The 12,879-nt window shown below is 29.5% G+C and overlaps 2 long non-coding RNA genes across 4 annotated transcripts in view; both read left to right on the forward strand.

Annotated features, from left to right (window-relative positions):
• LOC136075271 (uncharacterized) overlaps positions 1-10,812 on the forward strand; it is a 71,857-nt gene extending 61,045 nt beyond the window's left edge. For 2 of the 3 annotated variants that reach the window (XR_010635788.1, XR_010635789.1), the window contains 3 exons: positions 7,862-8,045; positions 8,677-9,914; positions 10,061-10,643. This is a non-coding gene — a long non-coding RNA (uncharacterized LOC136075271). Of the gene's footprint in view, positions 1-7,861; positions 8,046-8,676; positions 9,915-10,060 lie in introns of all 3 variants that reach the window. The other variant, XR_010635790.1, reaches the window with a different exon arrangement.
• A 427-nt stretch (positions 10,813-11,239) lies between these two features.
• On the forward strand, positions 11,240-12,226 carry LOC136075270 (uncharacterized). The gene is made up of 5 exons (XR_010635787.1): positions 11,240-11,373; positions 11,501-11,578; positions 11,696-11,768; positions 11,876-11,947; positions 12,086-12,226. It is a non-coding gene; the product is annotated as an uncharacterized LOC136075270 (long non-coding RNA).
• The last annotated feature ends 653 nt before the right edge of the window (positions 12,227-12,879 follow it).

Below are 12,879 nucleotides of genomic sequence, written 5' to 3' on the forward strand. Positions count from 1 at the left end.
ATAAGGTATTTCATCATAGACGAACTGTTGTAATAAAATGAGATCACTTTATTTTGTAATTTTTTTCTTTTTTTTCAACAACTAAAAAAATCAATAATAATGATGATTATGAAGATATGTTTCCTGGGTTTGGTGATTATTTAAACGAAGAAGAAAAAGAAATAGAAAATATAACTTTTAACAATATATTTGAAGAAGAAGAATTTATTGAAAAGAACCTTATTTATATTTTTATTCTTTTATATGTTTTATTGAGCAATTTTGTTTATTTATTAATTCTTTTATGTTAAAAAAGACATGTATATTTTTTTATATTTTTTTATATAAATAAATGTTTTTTTTTCAGCAACTAATAAAAAAAATGTCAGCCAACATATATCCTTGCTGTTTTTGCGACAAAGAATTTTGATCTGCAAAAGAATTTTTCAGCATCAAGCAGATCTTCTACAAACAATACTCCCACGAATGTTTCACCTGTAAAAAAAAGGTACAAGATTTGTTAAACCACGAATGTGATTACGAATTTCTAGATATACAAAAAATATGTTTTTTTTGTAATACCAAAATCGATGATCAAGATTATTATGAGCACTCTGTCATCTGCTTTCAATATTATAAAGAGCAACAAAATCGTTATTTGAACCAAGTCGTTCAAGACGAAAAGAAAAATTTAAATTATTTGAATCTTTCTATGAATCAAATCATAGTTAAAATCAAAAGTATTGAAGAAAAAGAAATTAAAAATCTAAAAGAAGAAAACGACAAACTTCAACAAACTCTAGCAAAAACGAACCAAGAAATGGCAGAATTAAAAAGTCTCTGTTATGACAACATGTTGGTTTTAGCAAATCAACAAGATACAGAACATCTCAAACAAGAAATAACAAAACTTTATCATATTGCAGAAGAAAATAGCACAGAATTCTTAGCTTTAAAAAATTCCATTCAACAACCTAAAGAAGTCAAGGTAATTCAACACGTTTTTAAAGACACGCAATTGATCAAACTCGATCAAATGAATCTCAGACTGTTATCAGATGAAACATTTTATTTCAGAACCCATTTACACATCAGAAGGATACCGTTATCGAATAAAAGTGTATACACGAAGTACCGTCATCAACGATCTAGCCATTTACTTTCAATTGTTAAGAGGTGACTTGGACGATGGTTTACAATGGCCTTTTACCAAAAATGTTAATATCACCTTGAGAAATAAAGAACAATTTTTTACTACGTACTACTACCAACAATAATTATCTTCAACTTTTAGACGACAGTTCATTTGATAAACCTACCACTGAATATAATGTGGCTGTTGGTTATAAGAATTTTATTTCACACGAAGAACTAAAACCATTTATTATTAACAATAATTTATTTATTACGATTAGTATACAATAACATATTTTATGTAAAAAAAATGTATTTATCCTATTTTTTAAAATGTTTTTTTTTGTACTTTATCTAACATTATTAACCCTTATTTTTTTTTAGATTAACTAATAAAAAAAAATGAATACCATTGATATATTCAGAGAAATTAGTTTGGAACTAACAACCAACAACGTGCAATCTATCAAATTCTTACTCAGAATACCATTAGGAATCAAACAAACTTTAAAAAATGGTTTGGATATGATAGAATACTTTAAAGATCATACTATTCAAAGTGAACATGGTCATCTTTACGAATCATTAGAAAGTAAATTGGAATATCTACTTGTATTATGTAAAACAATTCATCGAAATGATATTTTCAACAAATACAAAAATAAAATACCACGTCTTCCTAGTTACGAAGAATGCGTTGTTAATAATCCACCTGTATATGCATATCCAAGTGCAGTTGTAGAAGCAAAACAACAAGAACTATTTCATTTATATAATCCAAAACCAGCTAAAGCACCTGAATGTGCACAAGAATTCATTTAACTCTTTTTTTTTTAGGAAAAAAAATTTTTTACTTGTATAACTTTTTTTACTTGTATTAACTTTTTTTACTTGTATAACTTTTTTTACTTGTATTAACTCCATTTGTAAACTTTTTTTTTTTTTTTAGACAACTAATTAAAAATAATGGGAAGCAACTGGGGAAATATTAGAAGAATACTTGATAAAGAAGAAATTACACTTCGTCACTTTTTACAAAGACTTCATCAACAAATGGCACGAGAAAAAAAGTTTATAGAAATAGACAAAGAAACAAGAAAAGCTAGTCATTATTTAGAATTCAACATTCTTTCTTATATTAAAAACTTTGAAAAACAAACAGTCATCTGGTTTAGTCCAGAAGAACGTCATTTTTCTTATTATCAATTTATTTTCGACAGTTTTAGTTTGAATCACTTTAACAGATTTACCCGTGAAATTCAATCACAACTTAGCTTGAAAGATTTGAGCAAAAGAACTTTGGCTTATCGACGAATTTATTTAGAATTTCAAGAGTTGCAAAAGAAAATTATTTCTTTATTTGATAAAACCAAACTACCACATAGCAAATGGAAAGATAAAGATAATATTCGTTTGTTATTTTACAGCTTTCATTCCATTGTTGATTTTGAATTTGATTCCTATTTTAATATTTTTAATAATCGTTTATTATTTTTTAATCTTCAAAGAGAATATCTTTACAAATTATTTCATATACTTTTCACAGAAATATCTTATTTTGCTGATCCAAATAAACAACTGGAAATACATTTAATACGAAAATTATATCGTTTAATCATGGAATATATAAATTGGTCACAACAACAATATTTTTATACTATTGAACCTTGTTTTATTCATTTTCAAATTGTAAAACACTATTTTTAATTTTTTTTAATTTTTTTTTTAGTTAACTAATAAAAAAAATGCAAAGAAGTAAGCACTTTTATGAATACGACATTATCCACATTGTGAATTGGTTTACATCCGAAACAAAAAATAACATGGATGTAGACTTGAAAACGTTAAAAGATTTGTGTAAAAGAAAATTGGCATATAGAAGAATTAAAATCGAATTTGAATTATTAAAAGAACAGCTTGGAAATTTATATATTTATGATGATGAAAACAAATCTTTTTATATTTGTGACTTTTCTTATGATTACGACATTAGTTGTTTATTAAATCATAATTCATTTTATTGGGTACAAAGAAAAATTATATATCCTTTATACGAAATGTTTAGATCGCACTATAATAATCGTTATATTAAAAATGAACAACTTGATTTTTTTTATAATTGTATTAGAAAATACATTCAATGGGCAATAGATCAATATTATTATATTCGTGAAAATAATTTTGTACATTATAATGATATCATTTTATATTTATAGACAAACTAATAAAAAAAATGAAATACGGTTACAGCAAAAGAAAGCCAAACAAAAAAGTGAAAAAACAAATGAAAGGTATATTTTTTTTCTGTATTTATTTTTATCATTAAAATTTTTTATTAATTCTATTTTTTTGTTTTTTTTACAGCCATGTATGCCTACTATTTTACAATAAATAAACATTCGTTAAACCACTCAGATACAATTAACCGAAGATACTTTTGTATTAAACAATGTGGCGTATGTCAAGCGTGCTACTTGAAAAAAAAATGATTAACTTTTTTATACAGAAATATATATTTTATTGCATATTTGTGTCTTTTTTTTTTATTGTATATTAATGTCTTTTTTTTATTCTTTATTTTTTTACTTTTTTATAACAATTTCTATTTTTTTCTAACATTCTTTTTCTTTAGATATAAATAAAAAAAATGAATTCAAATGAAAACTGGGAAGATGATCTCACTGATTCCACATTCGAGCTACCACCACCAAATATAAAATTTAAAAAAATGAATGCGAAATTAAAAGGATTAGCCTTCGAGAAATGCTTGGAAGACGAGCTAGAAAAAATAAACATTAATAAGAAAAAAACTTCTATAAACGAATATATAAAAGCGAACTTTTCTATTCACAAATCATAAACTTTTTTTAATTGAAATTTTTTATTGTACTTTTTTTATTAACATTTTTTTTTGTACAACTATTTTTATAAATAAAAATTTTTTTTTAGCTAACTAATACAATGTGTGGAAATCGCAATTGTACTGTCAAAAACACAATCCAATTAACTGGTGAAGAACTGATATTTGTCTTGATGTCTGCAGAAAAATATCAAAAATCATTTTTTGAAGAACTCGACATTTATAATCATTATGTCACCATCGGAAAACAATATTATCCAAACATGACATTTGAAAACTTTGTCAAAGAAAAATATCCTATTTTCAGAGAAAAAAATAAATCAATATTGTAACATTTTTTAACTGTAACAGTTTTTATAAAATAAAAAATTTTTTTGACACCTGATCTTTTTTTTGCGCGCATGCGCCACCTTTTTTTTTTTTTGAGACCGGGAAATTTTCATCACTTTCATTCGGTTTATTTCAACTTTTTTTTACACGGGCCGCGGTTTTAACGTTTTATTTTTTACACGGTCGGTGACACTGAATCTGAGTCTGACTCTTACAAGAATTGTAACTTACGTTATCATCACACAAGCTGTAGAAGAATCTAGACAGGAAACCACTTTAGATACAGAAGCTAGAGTGATACGAATGTCAAGCAATGGATCAACCAGTTTGTTGACAATATCAGGTAGAACGCAACAAGTGGAATAAAGAGATGAAATTTATGAAAAGCTCTTAGCAAACAATTCAGCTTTGTCTTTAGGTGATGTGACAAAGTCTGAACCATACAAGAGAGGTGTAGTTAAAGATTCGCCCTTATTATTAATACTATTAAAGACTCTACAAAAGTCACGAGAGCCTATTTTTTGAGATGAGACACGAGATTTCATGACCTGAGAATAGCGGGCTTTGGCGTTTGACAAAACCTTTTTACAATGGTTTCTAGCAGTAATCTAACAGTAATAACAGTCGTCTGTTTTCTGAAGAATTGTTTTGCTAATAGATATAGAAGTAACGGCTTTGATTGGCAATCGCAGCAGCACAATGTGAGGAAAACCATGGAGGAGAGTGAGGCTTGACCTGGTATTGTCGGGAGGGAACAAAAGATTCCATTCCATGCTGAATCCACGAAGTTATGTAAGAAGCACATTTGTCAACAGGAAGACAAAAGATTTCTACCCAAGGGCCATCACAAAGAAAATCACAGAAAGTGTCCCAGTCAGCTTTAAGATAGTTGTAAGAAGTACGATGGTAGTGAGATTAAGATGATGAAGAAGAATGAGATAATAGTTTTAGAGAGTGATCAGAAGTACCTAAGCGTGAATGTGGAGAAACTGAGCATTGCCTAGGATCAGAAACAAGACATAAGTCGAGTAAAGAAAGTAAATGATTCGGGTTGTCTGGAAAGCAAGTTGGAAAGTTGACTATTTGAGTTAGTGATTGAGAAAGGCAAAAGATGTGGGCTTTAATGCCTGCAGATTCACTGACACTAGAGCCAAGCCATTCAGAGTGGTGAGCATTAAAGTCTCTGACAACAGCTATGTTAGCTGATGGGTAAAGAGAGAGGACTTGGTCAATATGATCAGAAATAACATCAAAAAGAGTGCAGTCTTGAAATGAAGAAGAGCAATATAGAACAAAGAGAAAAGTGAAAAAGAGTGAAGTGGTGCTAAACAAAAGCACATGAAAGAATAGTCTGTGGATTCAAACCTAGTTTCACGACAAATGGGTGAACTCTTACGAATGTAAATGCCCAGGCCAAGCATGTGGCTATTGTAGTCTTAACAAATTAAAGGAAGATAACCATCAACACTAAGATCACAAGATGAGACAGCTGAACTCAAATTAGTCTCACAAAGAGCAAGTAGGTCTGGTGAACTTTGCAAGAGATAAGACTCAACAGAAGAAAAGTTACTTTGACGACCACGAATATTAGTGAATGATAGGTTTAGAAAACTTGGTGGTGATGATGGTTTTTTGTGTTTTATAGTTTTTGGTACTTAATTCATTTTTAAGTTTATTGAAGAACTTGACTCGAAGCATAGACAGTACTCAGAACACTGTTTAAGAGCCCAAGCATTTGCCTCATTACTAATAATAAATCCTAAGCCGTAACAAAGGCTCCAAATGTGGCCTCCACAATGCACACAAAAAGTACAAACAGGGACACCATCCATGCGCAACATGGCACTGTTAATACTTTGATATTTTTCAGCTGTTGATGGAATCAGTCTCTCTGAGAGCTACCAAAGAGTTCGGGAAATCTGACTACCAGCCTGCCTTAGAATCATAAAACTGAGTTTTAGAGCTGTACCCTCATTAGGAGATAATAGAATGAGTTGCCTAGTCGTAAAACAGAGACACAAGCAAAACCCATGCATTAAGTCAAGAAGATGCAGTATTCAATATCCTAAACTGGAAACAATGTATTAAAAATACATCTGCGCGAGCCTAATAGATGAAGAAGGGGTGCGAGGCTGGTCAACAGATAGAACCTGTTTACCCCTTAAGTCTTTGCCTTGGAGGCTTTCTACAAGACACTAGCCGAATGCATTTAACATCTGCCCAAGATGAGTATTTTAATTGAGACACTATCTCTAGCCTTTACTCAACCAAGAGCCCTAAGGCAGGGTATGTTTTAAGTTGGAGTTGGTATCTCCTAGCCTTTGGCTCAAAGGGCGTTTCCTACAAGGCAGCAGGGCATGAAGCCAATTTTATTGGGTTACATGTTACCAGTAGCAGGATAACCTGACCTGACATTCATTATTCTTCATTTTTTTCTTGTTTTTCCAAAAAAGCCTTACCGATTTAGATAAGCAAAAAAAGTGAGCAAGTGCTCACATAAATATGCTATAGTGTATACATATATATATATATATATATATATATATATATATATATATATATACAGTGTGGTAGTGGTGTAGTGGTAAAGCGCTCGCTTCATAAGCGAGATTTTCAGAGTTCGATCCCCACCACGTCCCTGGTAGTACTGCGCTCAACTTGTTTCTCCGCTGCGGCCTTGTTCGTCAAGGTTCGTTTTTCGGAGTTATAGAGTTGAGAGAGGATTTTAACCACTATTAAGTAGCCTCCTCATCTGTAGTGGCCTTCTCAGCTACCTTTAAGTCAACACTTATAATATTTTTTTTTTTTTGTCCTATGGTATAAATATTTACCTTAAGTAGACAGTTTCAATAATATATGTTTAGTATATATGTAGTTTTATATATACATATATATATATATATATATATATATATATATATATATATATATATATATATAGAGAGAGAGAGAGAGAGAGAGAGAGAGAGAGAGAGGAGAGAGAGAGAGAGAGAGAGAGAGAGAGAGAGAGAGAGAGAGAGAGAGAGAGAGAGAGAGAGAGGGAGAGAGAGAGAGAGAGAGTAAGTACGTGTGTATCTGGCTTTTTACGGCACCGATTTCATAGACAAAAACTGTGACCTTTGTTTTTCACAGCGTGCTCGAAGTCGGTGTGGTAAAGATGTATTTATTTGTCTTTTTTTTTTTAATTTTATATCAGTTTACACTTTATTAAAAAAGTAGAATGTTTTATCTTGACTAAATTATGGGTTTTTTTACGTGTAATAAATTTTTCAGTTTTTTTATTGCTATTTAAAATTTCCTTCCTGTTCTGGCACTGCATCGATATTGAAGGCATGTTGGTACATATTTGAAATTTTCCAGTCAACTGTATAGATCTATTTCCTATGTGCCTGTCAAATTTCATTAAAAAATATTCATGACCAAATACCGTATTTTTCGACCCAATGGAGGTATCATTTCCACCTCTTTTAGTGTTACTCTTACTGTTACACTTTATAAAACTGTTTCTGCTATTATTACTGTTACTTTTTGTTATAAATTCTGTTGTTTTTTTTACAGTTACCAGTGATTTTCATTCGGTTTTAAAGTTTCGTTTCTGTTCCGGAGGTGCATTAATATTGAAGGCATGTTGGTACATATTTAAAATTTTTCAGGCAACTGTATAGATCTATTTTCTATGTGCCTGCCGAATTTCATCAAAAAATATTCATGATCACATACCCTATTGTTCTGCGCAGTGGAGGTATGTATTTTCACTTCCGTTACATAGTGTTAGGGAAGGGGCGGTTTTTGACAGTGGAGAATTCAGTATTTTTGATTTTTTATTCATTATAATGATATATTTTATTAGAACTGTTACACAAACTTTTTTTAATAGCCTTTTACTACTAAGAATATTTGTGTTTTCTTTTTTTATAATTGTTAAATGATTTACACAAAAACAAACAAGTATAATTAAGGTGGTTATATATATATATATATATATATATATATATATATATATATATATATATATATATATATATATATATATTATTTTTTTTTTTTTGATGACTAACTCTTTTCCTCCACCAAAATTAGTTTAAAGGCAAAATTCTGCAAAATAAAATTTAAAATGCTAAAATTAAAATTTTTTAACACTATTTTATGATGATTCTGCATAAAAATCATTAAAAACAAAACAGCATTTTCTCAGCTTTTTCCATACCCATAATTTACCATATAGCCACCTTAAGCTATATATGATATATAAAAATTATACATATATTTAAAAATTTTTTTTATAGATTAATGGTGATTTTTTAAATTATTTGATTATGATTAATAGCCGACCCAATTAAATAGTAGTATTATGATTGTTGAATTTAATTTAGTGCATCATGGGACCTCACAAGAAAACAAATCTATTTTATGGTAAAGCTAAAACTTATTTAGCTTGTAATTTTCCAATACCAGCTCATTTTAATATTAGCTGTAGAAATGGACATGTACTGCATATATTTGCAACTAACAATGATTTATATAAAGTAACTGTAGAACTAATCGGTAAGTATTTTAACATCAAAATTTGTATAAGTCAGATTCAGCAACTAGTTAGAACATCAAAAGTCTTTGTAAACCATTTTTCACGAAATTCGAAACCATTTGTTGACATCTGCAACATGCTCTTTGCATACCAAATAACAACATCTGCTGTGGCACAAACATCGCAATCAATTGCAACCTCAATTGACTTTGCTACATGTTCTTTATTTTCTTCTCAACAAATCAGTGTTTCATCTGTATCAAATAGTGATCACTTATCTCCTTTATCTCGTCCTACTTTAAAAACCTCTTCTCATGAACCACTATCCAGTTTGAGAGCTGACCAGTTGAGTCCCAGAAAAAAGGTTATGAGAAAGAGATAAACCATTTTGGCAAACGAAATGGCAATTACAAAGAGAAAGCATAAAGAGGATATTAAAGGTTTAAGAGATAAGGCAAAGGCTAGACCATACAGACTTAAATATCTAAATCAAGTTATTATTCGTAAGAAAAAGATAATTTCTCAACTTAGAAAAAAGTAAAAGAAAAGTTTTTAAATTTACAGTTGAAAAAACTTCAAAATCAAATTTTTTGTTTGAAACAACAGTTGACATCCACGCAAAGAAAGTTTTCTTACCAAAAGGCAATGTTAAGCCAACAACTTGCTGAAAAAAATTCTGCAATTCTTGTACTGCAAAATGACATTCTGAATTTACAGGAAGAGTTGGAGGAGATTCAGCAAGTAACACAAAACACCAAAAATGAAAAATGCTACTCAACAGATATTAGGAGACTTATATATGGCTACCGATTTAGTCGAATTCCACATTGTACAACTGTACAACAAATGATGCGTGAGCTTGGTGTGCTTTCAGACTTACAGGCTGCTGAGATAGCATTTACAACAAAAGATCTGACACTTGGTTTTGATGCAACAACCCAGGAGGGTGTTCATGTAAATGCTGTGCACTTGACAACGGAATCAGTATGTATGGTTGTTGCTATTGATCAACTTCCTGGAGGTACAGCTTATGACTATCAGACATTGTTTTACAGCTGAACAAACTTTGCTACAAGGATGCAAAAGGTACTCTAACTAATCTGAGCCATTCTTTTACTTTAATATATTTAGTTTTCTGAATAAAATTTCGAGTTAAAATAAAATATTTTTATTAGTGCATGTTTTTATTTCACATTCTTCTTGCCAAAATGAGTTTTGTTATGATATTATAGGTGATCCAAAAGGTTTTGTAACCTTTTTGGACCAACACAAGTTGCCCAGAGGATTGCTACTGGATGATAAAATTTTATATTGCACCAGGTACGGGACTTGACTACATATCTGGCAATCATGTAGTAAAAGATAATCGGAACACTCTTATTGAGAGCAGCAAGAATCCGTAATACAGCAGTAATGATTTGAAGATGTAGTTTTTGATTCAATAATCAGCTTTTGCCCATTAACTGATGAAATGAGTAAAGCATTAGCTGACTGCCTTAATGCAGTTATTAGCGTTATTGACAGGCAGTACAAGCGGCAATTTGAAATGAAAAAATAAAACAACTGCTCTGCTATGCAAAAAGCCAAATGATATTCAAAACAAGTTGATATTATGGGCTAATGCCAGAAAAAAGCGGTTCTAATGCCAGAAAAAAGCGGTTTACAAATATGCAATGTCATAATGAACTGAAGTTAGAACTGATAAAACGAATGGCAATTTGTTTGAAATTTCGTTTGAAATTTCGTGGCAATTCGAATGAAAATTCAGAAAAAAGGAAACAAAGAACGTAGAAATGTAGAAAAAATAACAAAAAATTCCATGCCTGATCAGGTAAAAGAAATGTTTCCTGACCTAGAAAATAATGAGGCCTCAGATATTAAAGAAATTCTTATTGGAGTTTCTTTTGGAAGAAGTATTTGCCACATGTGGTTCGATAATGCCACTAACATCCAGGATGTATATTAAGGCAGAATTGTTGGCATTAAAAAGAAGAAAAGTAATGTATATATAGTTTCTTATTGGAAACCAAAAGAGAATGAAGATGATGATGGTGTTGAGTATGAAGTGAGCAAATATCAACTTTCTGCATACATAATAAGTGGTGATATGGTGATAACATAATAGAAATGTGTAATAAGGTATATGTTATTTTAAATAATAGTATGCCTTATAAACTTGCATTAACAGATATTATTTACAGATAGTAGGTTTATCTTTATTTTTATAATACATTTTACAGTGCCTAATGTATATCATAATCTCTTCCTTTCCCTTTTTTTAAGATAATGAAAAGATTCATAATTATTTAATTTGTTTTTATGTATACATATATGTATATAGAAATGTAATTTTAGGTAGTCGGTTAGTTACCGATATCCAACAATCATGGTTGACCTGGTTGCAACGAGCTTTGGGAAACCAAAGCTCATTTACTATTTGACATAACAAATTGCCTGGCTCATGACAATTAATGTAAATCATAATGATGGCTCTACATTGTTTCTACCCAGAAAGACAGACTTTTGCTTGCATGGATTGAGAGATGTTAGTGTTTAGTTACAATAAATCAGTACACTCTAGACAAATGGCATATGCCATTACCAGATAGTTACATCAACACAATATAACTTTCTTTTCATTATTACTTATAATCAAATCTATTATATTTCAGGTTAAAAAGTATTGAAGGGTCTACTTCTATCGATTTTTCTGTTTGGTAATGGGAAATGTGTTGTGTATCAGGATTTAAGTGATTTTAATTTTTTTTTTAAGTTAGGAAATCATTCTGATCTTCTCTAATTTGTAATGGGTTTTTCAGTTATTGTGCTAAATATCTAATACAATTTCATTTATCTTTTATTGCAAGGTTTTAACTATGATGGCAGCTTGCTACTGTAGATCTTCATCTTAAAGACCTCAAGATTATATTTATTAATTCAGTAATAACAGTTACATGTTAATTTATTATACATTAGTTAATTTTTAGCCTTAATTTTTTTTTAAATTTTATATATCTGATATATTTTATCTTATCCATCATTGCAAGGTTACACAACATGATGAAAACCACACGATTGCTTCGATGGATGTTGATCTTTTTCATATCAAGATTAAACCGGTTCATATTTTTTTAGAGATTGATTATGTTGCAATATATGCAATAATAACAGTTATATATTTATTTATTATCCGCGACATAAGGCATCCTTATTAAATAGGTATGGCGATATTAATTTAGGGGTTTACTTTATTTTAGATATCATTGGATGTGGTTTCGTTTGCGTACTAAAGAATAAACTCTTTCTAGCTATGGATGTCACAGTATTGTTTGCTTCAAAAACTAAGCTTTCTTCAAAGCTGCAATTCTGTTAAAAATATTACTAAGCAAAAAAGAAAATAATTATTATAGTCTAAATTTTTTGTTAAAGAAGTATGTAAAAAAATTATTTTTATTTTTTGCGGTTTGTTGGAATTTATATAAAGTTAGATAGATATATGGACTATGGAATGGAAAATGAAGCAGAGTCGTGATGGATATGCCCTCCCCCCCCCCCTCCATTGTTTAGATGGATATTTTTGTGTAGGTTTTTAGTTGAACTATATGATGTTTTATGATTGTTTTTTTGTACTTCGGCCCCCACTAAAATGTCACGCCTTTTCCTATGTTATACATGTATATATATATCTTTTTTGTATATATATCTTTCATTGAAATTCATTAGACACGATAAAAATGAGGCGAAAACGCTAAGGCTTTAAATTATTTAAATTTCACCTAAACGCTATAGAAAATCTAGCCTTGGTGCTTATTTAATAAAATAAATATATAAACCCTTAACCATATATATATATATATATATATATATATATATATATATATATATATATATATATATATATATATATATATATATATATATATATATATATATATATGGCTATTTCCACGATGGAAGAGATAAATTTCGTGTTTAAAAATATCTTTTTTCAAAAGGTGTTATTTCTTTAATTATAGTTTAAACACCTTAAAATTATTGTTAAAATAAATTT

This window comes from Hydra vulgaris, chromosome 01 (assembly GCF_038396675.1).
Source record: "Hydra vulgaris chromosome 01, alternate assembly HydraT2T_AEP".
NCBI lineage: Eukaryota > Metazoa > Cnidaria > Hydrozoa > Anthoathecata > Hydridae > Hydra > Hydra vulgaris.